Source organism: Podarcis liolepis, assembly GCF_965112155.1.
Source record: "Podarcis liolepis genome assembly, chromosome: 5".
Classification (NCBI taxonomy): Eukaryota; Metazoa; Chordata; class Lepidosauria; order Squamata; family Lacertidae; genus Podarcis; species Podarcis liolepis.
In genome coordinates, this window is record NC_139556.1 from 11,402,567 (window position 1) to 11,427,669 (window position 25,103).

Below are 25,103 nucleotides of genomic sequence, written 5' to 3' on the forward strand. Positions count from 1 at the left end.
CATTGCTTTTGTCCCAAGAAGCAGGCGTCTTTTAATTTCGTGACCGCTGTCACCATCTGCAGTGAACATGGAGCCCAATAAAGTAAAATCTCTCACTGCTCCATTTCCTCCCCTTCTATTTGCCAGGAGGTGATGGGACCAGTGGCCATGATCTTCGTTTTTTTGATGTTGAGCTTCAAACCATATTTTGCACTCTCCTCTTTCACCTTCATTAAAAGGTTCTTTAATTCCTCCTCACTTTCTTCCATCAAGGTTGTGTCATCTGCATATCTGAGGTGGTGATTCATGAATTTGCCTGATCCTCTGTTAAATCATTCAAATTGGTGACCATCACTGCTTCTTGTGGAAGTGATTCCTTGCGGGAAGAATTACGGTATATATTTCTGCTTATTCCTGAATCTTCCAATGTTTTGGCTACACTGGAATGTCCCTGAGTTCTAATATTATAAGAGAGAGACAAAAACATTTCCCGATCCAATTTCTCTACACCAGGCATGGCCAAACTCGGCCCTCCAGATGTCTTGGGACTACCATTCCCATCATCCCTGACCACTGGTCCTGTTAGCTAAGGATGATGGGAGTTGTAGTCCCAAAACATCTGGAGGGCCAAGTCTGGCCATGCCTGCTCTATGCCGTACATAATTTCACACACCTCTGTTGTGGCTCCTCTTACTTTTTCTTCCAAGCCAAAAACCTCCAACTGTTGTCACCTTTCTTGGCAGCAAAATTGCCCCTTTTGCTTGCCCTTTTCTGAATCATTTCCTTAAAAAAAAAATAAAATTATTGGTTTTTAACATACAAAATTCTAAAACATACCACACAATTTACCACAAATACATTCTTATTGGACTTTCATCAGCACCTCTGATAATCCTCCGTCTTAATCACTTCTTACGCATTTCCTAACTTAATATTGCCTTTATGTTCTTAACATATCACGTCTCCTTCTCCATTTTTGCAATATTTCTAATATTGTTCCTCACAGAACTTCTTGCAAACCTACAAACGTCATCTGGTCGTCACAAATACTTTTCAAATAATCCGTAAATTTACTCCAGTCCTCGGTAAACTTCTGGTCCAGCCGGTTTCGGATCCTTCCCGTTAGTTTGTCAAGTTCCGCATAGTCCATTAATTTCATCCTCCATTCTTCCATCGTCGGTAATTCTTCTTGCTTCCATTTTTGGGCCAATAGTATTCTTGCTGCTGTTACTGCATAAAGAAAAAGCTAACATTCCTTTCTATTTATATCGTTTCCAACAATACCCAAGAGAAATGCTTCTGGTTTCTTTATAAATGTATATTTCAACATTTTCTTTTCTGAATCATTTCCAACTCCGCAACATGATGCGGTCACCCAATGACCCCACTATTTTCACCCATCTACCTGCTTTTGCCTGTTATTGTGTGTCAGGACCAGCAAACCTGATCTCTTCTCGTCTTTCACCTTTTGGAAAATGAAATTGAGAGCAAGGTAAGTCAGCAATTAATCAGTAGAATTTCACTCTTGGCTTCCAACATATATCAGGGTACTTGGTTTCCCACGCTACTATCTCCTATCTGAAAATGTGGAAATATAATCTAGGAAGGCAACATCTATGTCTTTTTCTGGGTTTGGTCATGTAGCAGTCTCCTAGTAAAGGTAAAGGGACCCCTGACCATTAGGTCCAGTTGTGGCCGATTCTGGGGTTGTGGCGCTCATCTCGCTTTTATTGGCCGAGGGAGCCGGCATACAGCTTCCGGGTCATGTGGCCACCATGACTAAGCCGCTTCTGGTGAACCAGAGCAGCACACGAAAACGCCGTTTACCTTCCCGACGGAGCGGTACCTATTTATCTACTTGCACTTTGACGTGCTTTTGAACTGCTAGGTTGGCAGGAGCAGGGACCAAGCAATGGGAGCTCACCCCGTCACGGGGATTCGAACCGCTAACCTTCTGATCGGCAAGTCCTAGGCTCTGTGGTTTAACCCACAGCGCTACCTGTATCCCTAACAGTCTCCTACAATGATGTAATTATTAGTTCCTTTTGATATTATTGTTAATCAGCTGTTCTCAACCAAACTTCCATCTTCAGATTTAGGGAGTTCCTTGCATATCTACATATAATCTCCACTCTTCCTATTTGTTCCTTTGGAATAAATTATGCCCTACATTTCATTAATGAATTTCATCCCACCAGGTTTCAATAATGCCTGTTAAATCATATTTGCTTACCTTGGACTAAATAAATGAACAGGGAAGTGTTCGTTGAAGGTGAGGCAAATAAGACAATCTGCTTCAGCTTTCACGGAACAGTCCAAAGATTGCTCTATACCATCATATTCAAAATATGATGGCTCATATTTTTTTTATCATTTACAATACTGTCTTACTTATTTAAAAGTACAGTACGTTGATTATTGCTTTCATTTTGTGGCTCAATGGTCTTGTTAGATAGTAAAATTCATATTAAATTGCTGTTTTAGGGGTTGTTTTTAAAAGTCTGGAACGGATTAATCCGTTTTGCATTACTTTCTATGGGAAAGCATGCCTTGGCTTTGGAACAATTTGGTTTTGGAACGGACTTCCGGAACGGATTAAGTTTGAGAACCAAGGTACCACTATATTGTTCATATATATCTGACTTGGTGTTATCTTGAACTCGTAAATCACCTATTGATATTGTAATAGTAATTAAAAAGGAATAAAAATCAATCAATCAAGGGTTGGTGGCACAGGGGGAAAAACATGGGAGTGCCTTGCATCACTCTTCAGGAACAGTTGAGCAAAGCAAATTTGTGGGAGATTTGCAAGGGATTTTGATGCTCTTCTGTGAATGAGCCTGGGTCTCCATGATTATGAGGGGGGTCTGCATTCAATGCTGAACAAAAGGAAAGAGGTAGAAGCAGGAAGTTCTACCTGCTCCTTGGGGGAAATGGCATCACACAGAGCCCCCTCGTAGCTGTTTCCTCAAGTTCCGCTTCTGTCCCTGGAGGACGTTGGGTTAACAAAGGGCCAGGACCAGCCCAAGGTGTTTGGACCCCTGAGGCGAACCCCAAAATGGCGTCCAGTCCCCTCCCCACGGGGGAAGAAAGAGCTACATCAGGAACAAGCGTGGGGGGAAAGGTCAACGTCAGGATCTGTAGCCCCAGTAGATTGTCCCGCCTGAGGCAAGTGCCTCACCTGGAGTGGATCTACACAGATATAGAAAAATGCTGTCAAAATGTTAAAAAATATATAAAAATTGTCAAATATATACAGGAAAAGTTCAACAACTTTGCCTTAAAAAGCTCAACAACTTTTCTGCCCGGTATTATGTAATCTTAGGAATTAATATGTTTAAGGCTAAAATAGAAAGAAAGAAAGATGATAAGTGATCAAGTTAATTTTATGAGAAAAGTGGTTTTGGAAAACTGTTAAAATGATATACATTGAAATTCAATTAGGGGGATTCGAGGAAGTTGCTTAACAATGTTATTAAGATTGGTTTAAATATGGTTAAGATTTATGTTTGTCTGTCTGTCTGTCTGTTTGTTTGTTTGTTTGTTTGTTTGGATTTTTTTGGAAAATCAATTTAAAAAAATGGGGAAAAAATCAACAACTGTTCTATCCGGATCTTCACTTTCTAAAATATGGCAACCCTATTTTTGTAATCCTTTAAACTGCATTGAAGGAAGAACACACGATTGTCCCATGGTCATATTTATGTTCCATGTCCATTGTTCCCAACGTGGGCACATGCCGCACAAGGGGGAGGGCAATTTGTTTTTTAAGGGAGGCAATTCGAGAATGACTTAGACCAAGTAAAAGGCCTTTTAGGCTTCCTCCATGTGAATAGAGTTCACTTTTTGAATAATAAGAATTATATGTGGGGGGTGGGATCAGGATTTTAGAGATGCTTAGGTGGGGCATGGCCGGGAACTACTGTTCCGTGTTATTGATCCATCACAGCTTGGAGTTCTTTCTTTTCAATCTCCACTGCATTTCTTATTTTTAAAAAGTGGCAAATGTTTATTCTGAAAGAAAAAGAAGTTTGAGAGCCACTAATCCCTATCCTTTCCATTTTTGCTGCCAAGGGTTGTTGTTGTTGTTGTTTAGTTGTTTAGTCATGTCCGACTCTTCGTGACCCCATGGACCAGAGCACGCCAGGCACTCCTATCTTCCACTGCCTCCCGCAGTTTGGTCAAACTCATGCTGGTACCTTCGAGAACACTGTCCAACCATCTCGTCCTCTGTCATCCCCTTCTCCTTGTGCCCTCCATCTTTCCCAACATCAGGGTCTTTTCCAGGGAGTCTTCTCTTCTCATGAGGTGGCCAAAGTCTTGGAGCCTCTTTCCTTCCAGTGAGCACTCAGGGCTGAAAGGGTTGATCTTCTTGCAGTCCATGGGACTCTCAAGAGTCTCCTCCAGCACCAGAATTCAAAAGCATCAATTCTTCGGCAATCAGCCTTCTTTATCATCCAGCTCTCACTTCCATACATCACTACAGTGGTATCTCGGGATGCGAACGGGATTTGTTCCGGAGCCCTGTTTGCATCCCAAATGGAATGCAAGACGTGACGGTGCCTCTGCAGGTGCGCAGGTCGCATTTCGCCACTACCGCGCATGCATGTGATGTCATTTTGAGCACCTGCGCTCCGTTCTTCTGGGTTGCCGTGGAGCGCAACTCAAACGTACTCAACCCAAAGCGCATTCAACTCGAGGTATGACTGTACAGTGGTACCTCAGGTTAAGTACTTATTTTGTTCCAGAGGTCCATACTTAACCTGAAACTGTTCTTAACCTTAAGCACCATTTTAGCTAATGGGCCGCCGGGGCACGATTTCTGTTCTCAACCTGAAGCAAAGTTCTTAACCCAAGGTACTATTTCTGGGTTAGTGGAGTCTGTAACCTTAAGCATATGTAACTTGAAGCGTATGTCACCCTAGGTACCACTGTACTGAGAAAACCATAGCTTTAACTATATGGACCTTTGTTGGCAAGATGATGTCTCTGCTTTTTAAGATGCTGTCTAGGTTTGCCATTGCTTTGATGCCAAGGGTAGGATTTCAGAACTCTGTTCCACCCCCACGCGCGGGCTGCCGGAGGGATAAATTGCCATTAATATATGCTCTCCTGCTACTCCATCCCCACGCAGCAGACACGTGTCGGCGGGGGAGGCGCCGGGCTGCCCGCACGCCTCCTCTAATTGCGCGGGAGCGCGCGCTCTTTGCGGAGCGCGGGAAGCGGGGAAAGGCGAGGCGAGCTCGGGCCGCGCTGCGCGTGCGGACGCGGCCCCCGCGGGGCATGCTAATGAGGTGGGCGGAGCCGCCTCCCATTGGCCGCCCGCCGCGCGTCTGGCTGTGAAGTCAGGGCTTTTTCTTGTCGCCCGAGGCGAAGCGGCGCGGATTGCTGCGGCGCGCTGCGCGGAAGGAGCTTCTCCTGCAAAAGCTGCAGCGGGGAAGGAGCGAGGTAAGAGGGCAAAGGGAAGGAACGCGCGTCAGGGGGAGATTTAGAACCTGCGTGTCTGCGTGAACGTGTGAACTGGGCTGGGATGCTGCTGCTGCTGCTTCTGGTGTCGCCGCCTCGGACTCTTCCAAGAGGGAATCCGGCTTATCCCGAGAGAGGCTTTGCGGGGGCGCGCGTGCACGCGGGGGCGCGCTTTTGCTTGCTTTAAAGGCCCGGCTCTTGGGCTGTTAGAGACGGCTGCTTGGAACGCGGAGGTTGCTTGGAACGCCTTGATTAGAACGCCTCTTCCGCGCGGATTTAGGGACCTCTTTTAGGGAGTTGCAGAAGCTGGTTCCCCTCTCTATGTGTGTGTTTTGCAAAAGAACAAGTCGAATCGCCCCCCCTCCCCGTTCGCACGGCGCGGAGATTCGGGTGTGATGGCAGCCCCACCCGGTGGATCTTCGCGATGGCAAACGAGTTTTCTTGATTCCCCCCCCCCCCAACGCCCCAAGAACTGGGCTGATGATGGGAGTCCATCTTTAAGGTGGTTGCCTTTTATAGACTGCGCGACCTTGACTTTCGGATGCCGGCGGTGCTGGAGGTTAAAGACCGTCGTGCATTGTTTTGCGGAGGGGGGGGGGCGAGGAGGAGAGAGAGCAACGCGGTTGTCGCGTCCTGTATCTGTTGCTAGGAGCGGGTGAAAGTAGCATCTTCTCCGGGAGAGATCCCAGGAAGCGGCCGCTGGTGGCGCGTGGCGGTTCATTCACCGCCGTTTTGCCCGCAGGGGAATGGCATCCCTTCTCCTCCTCCTCCGCTCAAAATCCAACGGGGAAGATCACTTGCGCGAGCCCCTGTGGGAAGGAACGGGGGCTGCGCAGGAGCTGCGATGCATTGCTGCTTGCCTGCAGGGGTTGCAGAGGACCAAGGCTTTGGGGGAATCAGAGAACAAGCCAAACAGAGGATTTTTAATTTTTTTAAAAAAATTGGACCAAATTTCTTAAGAATAGACTAGTCCAGCGGTCAATATAATACATTTAGAAAACTGGTTGTGTGTGTCTCACTCCTCTCCTGGGTGTTGACCAGGAATTGCTGTGGCCAATTTTTTTCTGATTTACATGCAGAAATGTAAAATACCTCTGTGGGTTTATTTGGCTGTTTTGTGTTCGTTCGTTCTTCTTCTTTAAAAAAGCAGTGTGCATTAGAGATTTATTTGCCCGCACAGAGCAAGACAAAGAGCTGAACGCTTGTGAATTCGTATTCAGTAAAGAATGAAACCTGTATCTATGGCCTGCCAGGAACATTTACTGTTAGGCCCTTCAGCCCTTCCAGTCTTGAGGATTGGGGGGGGGGCGTTGGGTTTTCTTGCTAGCTTGCTGCTGCGAACACGAAAGCTCCCACTTACTTATTTATTAGGCTATTAGTATAATGAAGAAAAGCCACCTCAGGCCTGTTGTAGGTATCCTGTTTCCATCAAAGAGCGTGCGCTTGTACTGGCAAACCTTCTGCTTCGTTTTAGAAAGGGCATTTGCTTCTACAAATGTATTATACAAACAAAGCATTTTCAGGCATGGGAAATGTCTGTACGCTGGGGGCTATTCAGTTGCATTTCTGTTAACCGGCGAGTTGAATTTTCAGGGGAGATCCTTGCCTTTAATTTGAAACCCCTGTCCTTTCTCCCTATCAGGATGCTGTGACAGAGACTTTATGTATAGGATTGCAGCTTTAAAACATAAAACAGCTGGGAGTAAGCCCAGTTTAATGAATGGGACTTCTTTTTGAGTAGATATGTATAGGATTGGGCTGTAAGTGACCTTCTGTGGAATAGGTGGGTAATTATAATAATAATAATGGTAATAATTTATTATTTATACCCCGCCCATCTGGCTGGGTTTCCCCAGCCAATCTGGGCGGCTTCCAGCAAAATATTAAAATACAATAATTCATCAAATATTCATCACACCCTTCTCCCAGGCCTGTGCAGTTGTGGACTTACTTTCGAAGGGCTTATAATATATCTACTGTGCCAACTGTAATAAATTTGTTGAAAGTTGCTCTTTAGTTGCTATTCAGTTGGATCAAAAGGAAAATGTTGTGAGTGAGTACACATTACCAGTGTGCTCCCACTGCTGGCTTTTGAATCGTCCTGCGTGTAGCATAATTCACAGCACAGCACAGCACCGTCTTGTAAGGGTGTGTTTGTTTTTTAAAAAAGAAATATTGCTGTTTGACGTGTTTTCCCTCAAACCAGCTTCATTCTGAAAGGAAAACTTGAGCCACGTTTCACTTCACTTTTAAGCTGAGGTGTGTACATTTGAGGCAGCCATTGCACATGCGCAGATGATGGCGCTTGCGCACAGATGACAATCTTAATGGAAAGGAGGGTTTGCAGGGCTCAGGAAACCAAACAGTAATGTGCATTGTGTAAAGCAGGGGTCAGCAAACTTTTTCAGCTGTGGGCTGGTCCACCGTCCGTCAGATCGGGGGGGGGGCAGACTATATTTGGGGTGGGGGAAATGAACAAATTCCTATGCCCCACAAATAACCCAGAGGTGCATTTTAAATAAAAGCACACATTCTACTCATGTAAAAACACACTGATTCCTGGACCATCCGTGGGCCGGATTGAGAAAGCGATTGGGCCAGATCCAGCCCCCGGGCCTTAGTTTCCCTACCCATGGACTAGATTGCCTACCCCTGGAGTAAAGACATCCCAGCCCCCCCTCTGACTGTGTGCAAATGCAACTTGAAACACAGCAGGGGGAAGTTGTCCTTGCTACACTTTAAGCTGCTAATGTGTACATAGCCTAAGTCTTTTCACTGGGTAAGCATCAAATCCAATTAAATGCATTCAGTAAGCATCCAGATCTCCCCCTGCTTTTCCGTAAAAGGTAAAGGGACCCCTGACCATTACGGCCAGTCGCGGACGACTCGGGGGTTGCAGCACTCATCTTTCTTTACTGGCAGAGGGAGCCGGCGTACAGCTTCCGGGTCATGTGGCCAGCATGACTAAGCCGCTTCTGGCAAAACCAGAGCAGCACACGGAAACGCCGTTTACCCTCCTGCCGGAGCAGTACCTATTTATCTACTTGCACTAGCGTGCTTTCAAACTGCTAGGTGGGTAGGAGCAGGGACTGAGCAACAGGACCTCACCCCGTTGCAGGGATTTGAACCGCCGCCCTTCTGATCGGCAAGCCCTAGGCTCTGTGGTTGAACCCACAGCACCACATGCCACAGTTATAAATGCTTTAAAAAAAGAGGCCACGACCAGGCAAATTTTGCTGAGCCTCCTAAAATATTAAGAATTAGAGAAGCGGCTTAGTCATGCTGGCCACATGACCCGGAAGCTTTATGCTGGCTCCCTTGGCCAATAAAGCAAGATGAGCGCCGCAACCCCAGAGTCGGTCACGACTGGACCTGATGGTCAGGGGTCCCTTTACCTTTATTTTTACTGGCGAGTCCCTACGTTCAGCAAGCTCTGAAATACGCAGATTCTTGGATATAATGAACCAGCATGGATTTGAACATAGAGCACTTTCACATTACCTAGAAACCCAAAATTAAAGACATATGTACCATAAGATATCCCAGAACAGATGGCCAATTGGACAATAGAAATGAGAAGGAAATGAATTGCCTCCATATTATTAACACTTAACTAGAAAGTTTGACATTGCTCACATGCTTAAACCAAAACATCCTATTATTAGAAAAGCAGACCCTTGACAATTAGCAGTTAATGTTGGGGATGTAGTTTGTTTTGTAATGAACCCCATCATTGTACAAGCCAAGCCGTAAAGAGAATGGAAATTTGGCCAATGGTGTTTCTTCAAAAGCGAGGCAGTAGCAACCAGAATACAGAATATTCTCTGTAAAATGTGAGCCCCTTCCTTTGTGTCGTGGGGACACATGTACAGAAACTATTTGAAAATCCTGTGTTGAAAGCAAAGCCAGTAAATTAGGCCAGATATTTTCATATTTACATTTTTTTTTACCTTTTTTGCAGATAATGTTAATGAAAGCAAAGCATTAGATCATTTCATATTATTGCCATACGTCAAGGGCTGAATTTGGGTTATAGTCTTTTTCAGTTCTGCCTGGCTGGGATCCTCCAAAACTTTTTCTTTGTCAGATGGCCTGGTGCAATCTACCAGGCCATGTAGACTACATCTCCCATCATCCTTGACCCATGGCTGTGCTGGCTTGAGCTCATGGGAGATGCAGGATCTGACCTACCTTGACAGAGAGAGATATTCCAGGCTGAGTATGAAAAGGGAATCGGCATAAACATTCACACTGTTCAAAAAAATAAAATATGGTGCCCCACAGTTCTGGTCCCCAGTGTGTTACAGAGGTTAGACTGTCAGAATTTGACCTGGGAGGGTTCAAATCCCCACCCAACCATGAAACTCACTAGATTACTCTGCGCCCGTCACTCAGTCTCAGCCTAATCTACCTCACAGGGTTCATGTGTGCATAACATGGGGAGGGGCTCCTTGGAGGAGAGGTGTAAATGAGTAAATAAATAGGCTGTCTTTTTCAGATCGGAGGAGGCAAGGAGTTGCTGTGCCGTTAGAAGCCAAGTGAAACTTCAGGGGGGATTCCTTCCTTTGCAGTTTGCAGCTAGGGTTGCAGTTTTTGACACTGGGCTGCTGAGGCGCTCTGCTGTTTTGGCACAGTGCCCCCTGGCAGCGTGGGGCAACGTTGAATGCATGGATTGGGAGCGGAGATCTGCCACCCAGCAAGGGAGGAGGACCCTTGTTTCCGATGCGTGGGAAGGGAAAGAAAGGAGCACTGAGTTGGCAGCTGGCTACAGAGGTGGGTGGATCAGAAAAGAAGGGAAAGCAGCGGTTCCTGCCCCCCCCCCCCCAGTTTGGAGCTTGGGAGAAAGCTGGGCAGTCATCTGCCTGGCATCGCAACACTTCCGTGAAGCTCTCGGCACCAGAGGCGCTGCCACTGGTGTCACCATCTCACGCACACAGCTCTGAATAGAAGCACTGTTTTGTACTGAGAACTGTTAGGAAGGGCAGGGGAGGGTGGTCTCTGGTTGCATCACCAGGCAAACTATTTAGGGCTTGAAAGTGGAGAAGGAAGATTGCGTGAAAAGGGCAATAGTGACTTTGAAAAAGAATGGGGACCTTTTACAGTCATACCTTGGGTTACAGACGCTTCAGGTTGTGTTTTCTCGGGGTACGGACCCGTCAAAACCCGGAAGTATAGGAACGGGTTACTTCCAGGTTTCGAGGGCCGTGCATGCGTAGAAGCACTAAATTGCGCTTTGCGCATGCGCAGAAGGCCAAATCGCAATCCGTGCATGCGCAGAAGCGCCGCTGCGGGTTGCGAACACTGCGGGTTGCGAATGTGCATCCCGCACGGATCACGTTCACAACCCGAGCGTCCACTGTACAATATAGTTGCAGAAACAACAAGAAGAAATGGTGTCGCTGGCTGGATTTAAATAAACATTTGCAACTTTATTTCTTGAGAACCAGAAGTATAACAGTGTGACAACATATTACAGTATACAAACAGCAGAATGTATCATCGGATGTAACACACCAGAAATGGTAGTTGAGGGAAGTCAACAGGGAGGGGGGAAATTGGAAGGTGTATGCTTAGTAATGTTATTGGTTATTTGTTATGAGAAAAGAAACTTAATAAAAATTATTTAAAAACAAAAAGTGGAGAAGCTAGAGCATCGCTGATCTGACCACAGGGATTTCCAGAGGCTCTGGGGTTCACTGTGACATCAGTTAAAGCCCCCCCCCCCCCCGCAAGGCAAGGGCCTGTGGACTGAGCACCCCTGGATTTAGGAAACTCCTGTGCACCACACAAAATGCTAAGGATATAGACGGGCTCTGACTGGCAGCCTGCCTCTGAAAAGAGTGGAAGTTTGAGAAAGAAGATGCTGGTTGCTGGAGCCGTCTTCAAGGCTGCTACCTGGGATAAATGCTTCACCTGACCAGTCAATGGACTGGCTGTGCTTGCTGTCAACTACGCTCCCTCTAGGCCACAGACTTATAATATCACTCGGGACATGAGAAAGGCCTTAGTGAGTGCTGGTTAGCTAGACAAGGTCTGTCCATTCCTTACCATATAAGGTTTACTATGGTAAATATGCCTCTTTGCAAGAGCTTGCAGCCTTGCAAATGAAAGGCACTGGGGTATTCTTAATTATTAGGAGAACGATCACAGCTTCCCCCCTCTTCTTTCTGCACAAACTGAGATTTATTTCCATTGCTGTGGCAGTGCATACTCAGTGATGTGATCGGCTGAGATAAACAGGAAGCAAAGAAGCGGTAATAAAAGAAATACGATTTTGTAATTATGAATCGCATTGTAGCTGGTGCTGCCCCTCTAGGAACATGGCGTTTCTAGAACGTTGCCAAAAATCTCTTTAAAAGACTCCAAAGAGCTAAATGGCCTTGGGTAGCTCTGCCAGCTTCTAGGAAGCAAGGACGTTTTTAATTGGGCATAGGATGTGCCAGGCATAATGGTGGCTAATGAGTTGGAAAAAAGCACCTCTGAGCCTTCTTCTCACCTGTCTGCAATCAGTTGGTTCAGTGCAGGGGGTAGAATACTGGAAGGCGTAAGTTGCAGAGCAGGGGACATCATCCGTGCCGTGGGTCTCCTAGGTCCTTTAAGATGTTGCTCTGTTCTTTGTTCCTGTTTCCCAGATGTAGCAAAATTAACTGAATCTCATAATCCTAGAGTTGGAAGGGACCCAAGAGTCCTCTCATTCAATGGGTCATTCATGCAATGCGGGAATTCATGTGTGCTGAAGCTCATTGGGTGACCTTGGGTCAGTCAAAGCCTCTTAAGCTACCTCGCAGGATTGTTGTAGGGATTAACTGAGGAGGGAGGTGTACCATGCACTCCTTGGAGAAAAAGGTGGGGCATAAATTTCAGTATGTAAGGTCTTCTGCTGACCTGCTTAAGAAAGCTGGAGGGGCCAGCCAGATGGAGATGTCAGTCGCGAAGTGGGCATCCAGAGCTCTCCATGTGGTCACAATTGGACCCGCGCCAGTCGCAAAAGGCACCTGGCGCCTGGCTAATTTCAAACACTGCCCTCCGTGAAGCACATTTAGCACCCCCCCCCCTTGCCAGTAGGTCCCAAGGCAGGGAACGACAATTTAAAATCCAGCATTTTGTTGTTGTTGTTGTTGTTGTTGTTGTTGTTGTTGTTGTTGTTGTTGTTGTTGTTGTTTAGTCGTTTAGTTGTGTCCAACTCTTCGTGACCCCCTGGACCAGAGCACGCCAGGCACTCCTGTCTTCCACTGCCTCCTGCAGTTTGGTCAAACTCATGCTAGTAGCTTCGAGAACACTGTCTAACCATCTCGTCTTCTGTCGTCCCCTTCTCATTGTGCCCTCCCATCTTTCCCAACATCAGGGTCTTTTCCAGGGAGTCTTCTCTTCTCATGAGATGGCCAAAGTATTGGAGCCTCAGCTTCAGGATCTGTCCTTCCAGTGAGCACTCAGGGCTGATTTCCTTCACAATGGATAGGTTTGATCTTCTTGCAATCCATGGGACTCTCAAGAGTCTCCTCCAGCACCATAATTCAAAAGCATCAATTCTTCGGCGGTCAGCCTTCTTTATGGTCCAGCTCTCACTTCCATACATCACTACTGGGAAAACCATAGCTTTTACTATATGGACCTTTGTTGGCAAGGTGATGTCTCTGCTTTTTAAGATGCTGTCTAGCATAAAACAGTTAAAATAAAATGAATGAAAGGGCCGTAGGTTGCACCCCGAAATGGTACCTCCGAGAAGACTAGTTTTGAACCTGATGAAAGCGCGAAATCTTGGGGATGTTAGAATGGTCACACTGATATATTTTGCCACTTTGAAGTTTTATTTTGCTTCTTCTAAGATCTGCCCGGTGTGATCCACAAGGAGACGGTCTCTCGGGAAATTAATTATTGAAAGAGTCTGTTTAATATTTTACAGTTGCTTTTTGATACGGCTTTAAAATGAATTCTCTCCAAACTGGGTGAGTAGGCAATAAAATGGCAAAGCAATTAAATATAAGCAAGTTGAAAGCGATGCACGATTCGTACCCAACCCCCCGAATTTCACATATGGGCTCATGGGGTGTGAACTGGCATTGACTTACGAGAAATGAGACCTTTATATCAGAGTGGCGAAGATGTTGACCCCGTGTGCATGGCAGCTGTGGAAATGGGATTGTTAGGAAAGGGGTTGAAAAGAACACGGCAAATATGATAATGCTTTTATGCAAATTTTATGCAAATCTTTTATGCAAATCTATGGGGCGATCCCACTTGGAACACTATGTGCAGTTCCAGTTGCTTCAAAGAAAGGATACCACAGAGCAGGAGAAGTTTCAGAAAAGGGCAAGCCAAATGATTGAGGGTTGGAGGAACTCTCCTATGATGAAACCAGGAGGGTTGGAGCCACCACCTCAGGTGGTGGAACCCCAAGAGGGCAGTGCCTGGTGTTTGAAATTAGCCAGGGGCCAGGCGCATTTTGCGCCTGACTATCAGCCAATTGCGACCAAGTGAAGATGGCTGGGCCTGACATCTCCACCATCTGGAGATCCTTAGATCTGGTCTGTTTTCACACACTAATAGCACATCCTGTAGAATTCTATCAGTTATATTTTACCTGCACAATTGGAATGAATTTCAGGAAGCAAAATGCTTTTTCTGTGCTGCCGGAGCAGTGAACAATGCTATGGCTAATAGTTGTCGCTTGTCTTCACTTACCCCACCCGTCTGCCCTGCTCACAGTTGTGAAGAATATTCATACACCACTTCTTCTTCTTTGGTGATCACTACAAGTAAGATTGTCTTCCATAAACCACTCTTCTAAACCACAGAGCTTAGGGCTTGCCGATCGGAAGGTCGGCGGTTCAAATCCCCACGACGGGGTGAGCCCCCGTTTCTTGGTCCCTGCTCCTGCCAACCTAGCAGTTCGAAAGCACGGCAAAAAGTGCAAGTAGATAAATAGGTACTGCTCTGGCGGGAAGGTAAACGGCATTTCCGTGCACTGCTCTGGTTCGCCAGAAGCGGCTTAGTTATGCTGGCCACATGACCCGGAAGCCGTATGCTGGCTCCCTCGGACAGTAAAGCGAGATGAGCGCCACAACCCCAGAGTCATCCGCAACTGGACCTAACCATTAGGGATCCCTTTACCTTTACCTTTATGAGTAAGATTGTCTTCCATAAACACAGTTTTAACAATGAGTCCTTAAGTGACTGTGGAGGCAAATTCTGGATCCACACGTCCTTCCACAGTGGGGACATTGGCTTCCGGGCGGGAGTTGATCATGCTGTGGATTTGCCAAGCGTGCCTTCCTCTTAGCACGTTTCCCACTTGCGTCCTGAGTTCGAGTGTCTTCAAAGCCCATGACACCTTGGGTAAAGGCGGTTCTCCAATTGGAGCGCTCACAGGCAGGTGTTTCCCAGTTGTCGGTGTTTATACTACATTTTTTTAGATTTGCCTTGGGACAGTCTTTAAACCTCTTCGGTTGACGACCAACATTACGCTTTCCATTTTTAAGTTCAGAATAGAGTAGTTGCTGTGGAAGATAATAATCAGGCATCCGCACAACATGGCCAGTCCAACAAAGTTGATATTGAAGAATCATTGCTTCAACACTTCAACAATATTCCTACACTATGAATGGTCTGTGTCACCATTAAGAAAAAGAGGTAGGAATATGCCTATATATATATATGAGGACTGTGCCTGGATAAAGTGATTTCTCTTTTAAGTTCTCAAATTTCTTAACCTAGCTCAAGCTTGTCATCTGAACTAGCCAGATGTGTAACTGAGAATCACAGCCAGTCCATCATTTGAAAAATAAGACATTAGAGCAGTCTTTCCCCAAAATGGCAACTGGACATTCTGTTGACTGTAACTTTGGTTTAAGGATCCATTCAGTTCCTAGCTTATATATCTTGAGTTTCTAACGTTGCTGGCACTTCTTCAGCCTTCTCAAGCATTTTTTTGCCAGGCAGAGATGTGTCCTTGGTCTTTGACAATGCCTCTTGCTTCCCAGAATGAAGGATGGTGAGGTCAGTGTGTGACTGTAGACTCCTAAAAAATTAAGAGCCACATCCTCGGATCTGCCAAATGGCCTCAACCGCTGTTCAAATGTAGCCCCTGGAAGCTCTGGTCAAGAAAGATTCTCCCCTCCAGACTTTTATGGCTTCCCTCCTTTTTGTAGAAGAATATCCAATATGACAGCTAGGGAGGCAACAGATCTTCAAAGCCTTGCATCACTCCTGGAAGGCACCCAAGCGAACTTGGACAACAACCAGACTACATACGATGCTGAATGTGCCACTGAATTATTGTGTTGCTTTACTGTTAATAGCACGAGTGCCTGATCAGTTTTGGGACTTCAAGGCAGAGGGAACATTTTTAAACCCTTTCTTCACCCACCGTGGTTCCAGTGTGTGATGTCAGGTGCAGATTGTATGCAGTATGCAGCTATGCCTGTAGTATGCTGCTACAGTTGATTCTAGGGACACGGTCTAAACCACTGAGCCTCTTGGGCTTGCCGATCAGAAGGTTGGTGGTTCAATTCCCTGTGATGGGGTGAGCTCCCATTGCTCTGTCCCAGCTCCTGCCAACCTAGCAGTTTGAAAACACACCAGTGCGAGTAGATAAATAGGTATCACTGCAGCAGGAAGGTAAACAGCATTTCCATGTGCTCTGGTTTCTGTCACAGTGTCCTGTTGCACCAGAAGCGGCTTAGTCATGCTGGCCATATGACCCATAAAGCTGTCTGTGGACAAACGCCAGCTCCCTCGGCCTGAAAGCGAGATGAGCGCCACAACGCCATCGTCACCTTTGACTGGACTTAACCTAAGGTTACCAGACATCCCCGTTTCCCAGGGACAGTCCCCGGATTTACAAATCAGCCCCCATACAAAATCCATTGAAGTTGAAAAGTGTCCACGGATTCATTGAAAAAATCTGGTAACCTTAACTTAACCGTCCGGGGGTCCTTTACCTTTTCTTTTCTTTTTTTACAGTTGGATTCTGGAATGGAAGGATTGTAGGAATGTGTGTAAGAACAAAATGTGCATGCATACGTGTCATGAACTGGCAGGACAACGGGGAAGAGGAAGAGGATCCCGGTGAGGGGTGTGGCCGGGACTGGGACACACTGGGGCAGGAGAGGTTAGTGTAGGGAGTTCTCACAGAGCTGATTCCTCAGCTGGAGTAGGCTCAGAACAGGTGAGAGTCACCTGCCTCATCAAGCCCAGATGCTGCAATCACCAGGCAAAGTATAAAAAGGCAGCAGAGCTGGTGGCTGCTCAGCTGCCCATGTTGAAGGACCTCAGCATAGATGCTCCAAGGTCTCTGTGGCACAGTGCTTCACTGTGGACATGTGGATTGACCCCCCCAACTGGGGACTGGACATACTGACTTGCTACCAGGTAGGCCAGGGGTTGAAGACCCAGACCATGCAATGGTGAATATGCACTGCACTCAGGGCCGGATTTAGGTTTGATGAGGTCCTAAGCTACTGAAGGTAATGGGGCCCTTTATATGTCCAGCTGTCCTTTGTCAACAACCAATTGTCGTTGTTTTTTGTGTTGAATATATGCTATTTGGTAATTTATGGACCTAGGTAAAGGTAAAGGGCCCCCTGACCATTAGGTCCAGTCATGACCGACTCTGGGGTTGTGGCACTCATCAAGCTTTACTGGCCGTGGGAGCCGGCGTACAGCTTCCAGGTCATGTGGCCAGCATGACTAATCCACTTCTGGCAAACCAGAGCAGCGTGGGGAAATGCTGTTTACCTTCCCGCCGGAGTGGTACCTATTTATCTACTTGCACTCTGATGTGCTTTCGAACTGCTACGTTGGCAGGAGCAGGGACCGAGCAACGGGAGCTCACCCCGTCGCAGTGATTCGAACTGCCGACCTTCTGATCGGCAAGCCCTAGGCTCTGTGGTTTAACCCACAGCGCCACCCGCATCCCTATTTATGGACCTAATAGGTATCTAAAGCACATAACAAAATATATATTTCATCAAAGGTATTGTTGAAATGAAATACAATCAAGAAGTACATTAATAGTGAAATACAATTAAGAAGTAGTATATTTTTTGGGAGCCCCCGAGAGGGTGGAGCCCTAATCTCTAGCTTGTTTAGCTTATACATAAATCCGACAATAACTGCACTGCAAATTTAGCATTCTGTTGGGCATCGCTAAACAGGATAGTTGCTTTCTTACGCTTTATTTATGGGCCGTAGGAAGGGACAGCTGATTTGGGGGAAGAACATAAATGTGTCATCGTGTTAGATACTGGCAAATAGCAGATGGCTATAGTGGCTTTGGCAACCAGCATGCCCATGAGAAGTTTATTTCTTTGAGGGATGGGCAAACCTCTGCCCACGGAAAATCCTCCAGACATGACCAGTTCTAGGAGCTAGATGAGTTTCGTGCTGATTTCTACGTTGCTTGAGAAAGAACTGTGGGAAGGGAGAGGTTGTATCCAAATTCCCTGCTTGTAGTTAACGTTCTTTCATTGTGTCATTTTAAGATGAAGTTGAGTAACAGGGTTAAAAAGCGTAAAAAGGGTTGTTTTTTGGTGGGCCACTAGGGGCTGGTGGCAAACCTCCAGTTACATGCATATCGGGTGCTCAGTAATAGATTCAGCCTTGCCTGTAACACTTTGTCTCAAAACTGCACCAGGAACATAAACTCAGATGTTTGGGAACACAGCAATTGTGTTGGCTGTGAATAGACAATTCTTTGGCAGATACTTCAAGGAATTGATTGGTTGCAGAAGCTTAATGTGCCGTGCTTTAATACTCAAAGGCTCTTTTTCAGCTCCTCTTCTTAAAATATTAAGGGAAACATTTTTAGAGTGGCCAAACAGCTAAGAGTCTTGTTTTCAATAAGAGGTGGTCCAACCCACATTCTGGCTGCCTGTTCCATATGAATCACTTTTGTGCTGTACATTATAATCCTAGGTGCTTATGTGATGAGTCACAGTGGCCTACTCGGTTCTTGACTAAGGATGGTCATGATTCTTGTGCAGCAAGATACGAAGGAGGCCCTCTGAGCAGATTTCGTTTTAAACAGTGGCAGATAAAATATCCGTGCTGTTAGGGTTGGGCGAGGTCTGGTTTTCAACCTTGCGGTATATCAACAAGCTAAATATTGTGATAAACTAATATGTCACAACGTCTGAAATAAGGGTGGAGCTAGAGAGAGACCTGCCAACCTAGCAGTTCGAAAGCACATCAAAGTGCAAGTAGATAAATAGGTACCAATCTGGCGGGAAGGTAAACAGCGTTTCCCTGCGCTGCTCTGGTTCGCCAGAAGCGGCTTAGTCATGCATGGTCAGGGGTCCCTTTACCTTTACCTTTAGGGAGAGACACTGGCTGGCTTCACAGTTGAAGGCGTTGTAAACTTTGGATGAGAAATTAGGTTGGCAAAAACGGAACTCCCCGGCGCCACCCTTCCCTGGTTTCTATTATGAATCCCCTTTTCATTCAGCTTTTCTCTAATTTGTTAGAAATATTATTACCCTTTATTCCATTGTATTTTGTACGTTAAAAGTGTTGCTCTAATCCTGCCAAAGTTTTTAGTTGTTTAGTGTGTGCTCTTAAATACATTATACATTTTCCCCATTCTTTCTTAAATTTCTTCTCTTCCTGGTCTCTGATTTTCCTGGTCAATTTTGCCATTTCAGCATCTACTTCATCGGCCATTGCTCTCTGGTTGGAACTTTATCTTCTTTCCATCTCTGGGCCAGTAGTGTTCGCGCTGCTGTCGTCAGCACATTTCCTTGTGCACTTTCAGGAAGCTAGTTGATGGATTTGTGAGAATCATTTGAGTTAAGCAATCCAGTCTGGCTTGTTCTTGGTAAATCCCCTTTAGTTCCCTCTTAGAAACAATAATGACACAACAGTCTTCTTTTAAAAGTAAGGATAAGGTTTACTTACATTCAGTTCACAGTATGGTCCTGGAGGTAGGCTTTAGCTTGTGGCTAGAGTTAGAGAAAAGTGTGGGCTCATCCTCTGTGACGGATGAGCCCGTGTGTTGCTGGCTGAGAGCCAGCAGACAGCATAAGGCAAAATGGAAAATGGTGGTACCTTGGTTCTCAAACTTAATCCGTTCTGGAAGTCCGTTCCAAAACCAAAACGTTCCAAAACCAAGGCGTGCTTTCCCCTAGAAAGTAATGCAAAATGGTTTAATCTGTTCCAGACTTTTAAAAACAACCCCTAAAGCAGCAATTTAACATGGATTTTACTATCTAAAGAGACCATTGATCCATAAAATGAAAGCAATAATGTACTGCAGTCACACAATCAATTAGTCAGTAGCTGAACTGGGTTCCACACAGTCACAAAAAAAACCACACAAAAAATCCGACATACCTCAACATAACACTCAAAACGGAAGTGTGGCGCTCAAATCGGAAGCATAACACTCAAAATCGAGCACGTTCGGCTTCCAAAAAAAGTTTGCAAACCGGAACACTTACTTCCAGGTTTGCAGTGTATGGGTTCCAAGTTGTTTGAGTACCAAGGCATTTGAGAACCAAGGTACCACTGTAAGGCGATAAAAGCAAAGATGCCTGAATGACCAGCCCTTTTGTAGGGTCTGCCAGGCTCCCGCCCATCTACCTGGTCACATGAAGGAGGAAGATGCTCCAGACCAGGTGTGACAGGAAGTCCTCCTGGCTGGAGCAACATTCCCCTGTGTGTCCGCTCTGGGCAAACAGGAAATGTTGTATTTGACTGCTTCAGTGATGTTACATCCTACACCTGGGAGGCAGCGACAGGAGGAGGAGGAGGAGGACTTAAAGAAGGTTTGCCACCAGAGAGGGAGAGATGCCGGAAGATAGAGGGCTGCTCAAGTCACCCCAGGGTGCCATGGCCCCTTGGTTGACAACCAGTGGGATAGTAGATGTTCCTGGAAGTGGATGTTACCTGGGGAAGGGGCGTAGCTAATCAGTCATTAGCCACACCCCTTCCCCAGGTAACATCCACTTCCAGCAACACAGAACATTGAATTACAAGAGGATCTGTCCTGGAGTGTCAACACAAGGGGGCTTGTGAAGAAGGCACAGCAGAGACTGTACTTTTTGAGAATACTAAGGAAAAACCATCTTCCGCAGAAACTGCTGCTTGCCTTCTATCACTGTGCCATTGAGAGCGTGCTCACTTATGGCTTATGTGTGTGGTACGGAAGCTGTACTACCCGGGACAGGATGGGGTTGTGCAGAGTTGTTAAGGCAGCAGAGAGCATTGTTGGCTGCCCACTCTCCACCTTAGAGCAGATTTATGCCACAAGGTGCCATAGGAAGGCACTGGACATAGTAAAAGATCCATCGCATCCTGGTCACTGTCTCTTCGAGCTCTTGCCGTCGGGACGGAGATACAGGACGATGAAGACAAGAACAAGCCGTCTTAAGAACAGCTTCTTCTCCAGAGCGATCTCGGCCCTGAATGGGAAGCCCGGACTTTGAAAGTTATCTAATCTTCCTTGCTGTATTATACTGTATTGTTTAATTAGTGTTTTTATGGAGCAGTCAAGTAATTTCGTTGTCCCCGAAGGGAGCAATGACAATAAAGTTATTATTATTATTATTATTATTATTATTATTATTATTATTATTATTATAGATCTTGCACTCATATAGACTGGCCCTACGCGATAGGAGCCTTAAGAAACACTGTGTTAATATAGAAAGTGCTTTCCAGAAACCCCTGCGAGAAACAGCATTGTTTAAATGAGCTGTCAGCAGCACAAATACCGTATTACTCTCTCTATAAGACGCACCAGACCACAAGACGCACCTAGTTTTTGGAGGAGGAAAACAAGAAAAAAAATATTCTGAATCTCACAAGCCAGAACAGCAAGAGGGATCACTGTGCAGTGAAAGCAGCAGTCCCTCTTGCTGTTCTGGCTTCTGGGATAGCTGTGCAGCCTGCATTCGCTCCATAAGATGCACACACATTTCCCCTTACTTCTTAGGAGAGAAAAAGTGAGTCTTATAGAGCATAAAATACGGTAAGTGGATTTCAGCAGCACCTGCCTGAAATCTGTAACATTAATTCCCCACCCCTCCTCATATTTTAGAGTATACCGTGCATGTGAAATTTAAAGATGGAAAGTGTAATATATGCTGAAATCCACAGAGCGCTTTTAAAAAACAAGTCCTTCTTTTAATTAAACACCTGCACGAAAATGCGGGTAAGGTGCTGCTTGGATATACCTCCATTTTAAACGAGACTGCATGTGCAGGGTTTAATTTGGAACAGAATTTGATTTGTTTTCAGGTCCCCAAAACCTAGTTTCGGGCCTTTGAGCCTGAGCCTCTGGGTTAGAGCAGAATGAATGAAAAATGAAAGACTCATCAGGTTTGCACCTGTATTCTGGCTGGAATGGAGAGCACACCTGAAAAGGTGCTGCAGAACTCCTTTTAAACAGCTGCAGATTCTTAACACTTACACATGGGTATTCAGGGACCCTCATTTTACTGAAGTGGTCAATCCATTGCCACTTCAGCCTGAAGGTGGGGCTAACATGATTGAAGGCTCTTCTGTGCATGAAAAATACTCTGTAGTGCAGGGGTTTGAATTCTGGTGCTGGAGGAGACTCTTGAGAGTCCCATGGACTGCAAGAAGATCAAACCTCTCCATTCTGAAGGAAATCAGCCCTGAGCGCTCACTGGAAGGACAGATCCTGAAGCTGAGGCTCCAATACTTTGGCCACCTCATGAGAAGAGAAGACTCCCTGGAAAAGACCCTGATGTTGGGAAAGATGGAGGGCACAAGGAGAAGGGGACGACAGAGGACGAGATGGTTGGACAGTGTTCTCGAAGCTACCAGCATGAGTTTGACCAAACTGCGGGAGGCAGTGGAAGACAGGGGTGCCTGGCGTGCTCCTCTGGTCCATGGGGTCATGAAGAGTCGGACACGACTAAACGACTAAACAACAACAAGTGCAGGGGTAGGCAAACTAAGGCCCGGTGGCCGGATCTGGTCCAATCAGCTTCTAAATCCAGCCCACGGATGGTCCAGGAATCAGCTTGTTTTTACATGAGTAGAATGCGTCTTTTTATTTAAAACACATCTCTGGGTTATTTGTGGGGCCTGTCTGGTGTTTTTACATGAGTAGAATGTGTGTTTTTATTTAGAATGCATCTCTGGGTTATTTGTGGTTCATAGAAATTCGTTCATTCCCCCCCCCCCAAAAAAAATAGAGTCTGGCCCACCACATGGTCTGAGGGATGGTGGACTGGCCCGCAGCTGAAAAAGTTTGCTGACCCCTGCCATAGTGTATTGGGTAGAAAGGCTCTAGCCCAGCTTTCTATGCTGATTCTCTGTGTTTGATTTTTTTTCCCCTCATGGATATTCCCTCCCCATGGGGGAACATTCAATTATATGAACAGTCTGATGTGGTATGACCCAAATATAGGTTGACCTGTGAAAACTAGGCTTTGGCCAGCGTGACATCTATGCAATCTTGCACCATGGCAATGCTTAGTGCATTTGCAGCCAGCCAGCTTTAAAATGTTAATAAGCAATAGTTGTATGTTCCCGTAAGGCCTGTTCTTAGCTTTCTGCTTGTGGTTTTGTTGGGGGGGGGGGGGAGAACCATGAATGCTGGTTTGCATGAAATTCTAAGTCAGTGCTATGGTTGGGTTGCCATACAGTGGTACCTCAGGTTAAGTACTTAATTCGTTCCGGAGGTCCGTTCTTAACCGGAAACTGTTCTTAACCTGAAGCACCACTTTAGCTAATGGGGCCTCCTGCTGCTGCCGCGCCGCCGGAGCCTGATTTCTGTTCTTACCCTGAAGCAAAATTCTTAACCCGAGGTACTATTTCTGGGTTAGCGGAGTCTGTAACCTGAAGCGTATGTAACCCGAGGTACCACTGTATTTTGAAGAACAAAAAAGAGGACACGTTTGCCGATTTCTCCTTTTAATTACGGATTGCTCTGGCGACTCTCATGTTAAACCCCCTTACTATATGTAGCCTATAGAAGCTGTGATATATTGCTTGTAGCAATGTTCTTCACTTTCAGCAACAAAATAATAATAATACATATTGCTCCCTCACTTGCCACAGGAAAGTATTTGGCCCATGTTCACATCTTTGTGAACATAAGTGAACATAACAATTTATCAAACTGTTTCACATGTGCATATGAACTCTCCTTAAGGGCAGACAGATGTTAACTCTTGCCCTCCCAGACTCCTCCTCCAAGATCTTTTAGCTGAGCCCAGGGTCCTTTTAGTTCAGCCACAAGAGAAGGGATTTATACAGTATGTAGCAAGTTTTAGATACTGCTCTGTTGTGATTCTCTGCTGCAGACCCTCTTAGCCAGGTGCCTTAGATCTGAGTCTAAAGCACTAGAAAAAATTTCTTGGGGTTCTGCAAAACCCAAAAACTCAGTCACTTTGCCAATTTTAAAAAATCCGCCTGGACAGAAATTTTAATCCTGAAAAGGAGGGCGTGTCCTGGAAAAAGAGGACATATGGCAACCCTATGCTGTGGTTTGTTTCCTCTGGGCTCAGCAAAGGAAGCAGCAAGGTGGTTGTGGTTTAAGTAGTGTGTGTGTGTGTGTGTGTGTGTGTGTGTGTGTGTGTGGCTAGACATAGTTTGTTCCAGACTCTGGATTATGGTCTTGTGCGAATGGGCCAGTGAAAAGGGTCATTTTTAATTGTTTGATTATAGAAAATCAAAAGTTCAACATCAGGTAAAGCAAAGCAATGCAGATCTATCACTCAACAAACTTTGAGACCATATTACAGGGGTACCTTGGTTTGCGAACTTAATCCATTCTGGAAATCCGTTCTTAAACCAAGGAGTGCTTTCCCATAGCAGCAGGGGACTCAATTTACAAATGGAACACACTCAACAGGAAGAGAAACATGTTCTACTTCCAAGACAACGTTCACAAACCAAAACACCTACTTCTGGGTTTGCAACATTCTTAATCCAAGTTGTTCATAAACTGCAATGGGTTGTACCAACCAACCAACCAACCAGCAGTTGTATTATCTAAGCAAGATGAATTCTTCCTCTCTGCTAGTTTGATGGTCTTCCTGCAGGCAGTCCTCCATTTGAAAGTGGATTAGTTTAGGAGTTTGTATTTTTTTGAAAGTACGCAAAAATATGCTTAAGGGAGTGGTTCTGTTTTCTTTCTCAGCTGGGTAATTGCTTTACCACACTGATAGATAGCGGCATTGTGTGGATCACAAGGGTTGAGTTGGAATGGGAAGAAGGAGTGGTAGAGACTGCTGTTTGACATTACAGATCAGACTTGTTTTTCCTCGTTTAATCACTCCCTCTGCTTCAAGTCCAGAAAGAAAACAAGCTTTAAGTTCCTGCTTCTCTGGCACACCTCTCGGGCACAGACTCAAAGCTGAGGGCCCAAGCTTAAAGAACTCAGGCAATCCTGTTGTCTCAGAAAGCAGGGACCCAGCATAATCTCTGCTTCAGTTGGGTGCTTACAAAACATCCTTTCCCTGCATAATTGCCTACCCTCTCATTTATGGAGAAGAAGTAGACTACAGAGAATGTTTTTTAGTGCCAAGGGTAGGAAAAACATAGCTTAAAATGGCCACACAGTGCCAGCCCACCCATGAGGGAAGGAGAGGCAACTGCCTCAGGTGGTTGGATCCACAGGGGCAGCAGTGTAGGTTTTTATTCCATGTTTGTTCCTGATACAGATCTTCACGCATTCCTCCTTC

At 45.7% G+C, this 25,103-nt stretch overlaps 1 protein-coding gene across 1 annotated transcript in view; it reads left to right on the forward strand.

The window, feature by feature from the left end:
• Positions 1–5,331: 5,331 nt before the first annotated feature.
• The window catches only part of SORBS1 (sorbin and SH3 domain containing 1), a 202,418-nt gene continuing 182,646 nt past the window's right edge, over positions 5,332–25,103 (forward strand). Inside the window, exon 1 of the mRNA XM_083505445.1 lies at positions 5,332–5,427. The gene's annotated coding sequence lies outside the window, so the exon portion shown is untranslated. The remainder of the gene's footprint in view (positions 5,428–25,103) is intronic.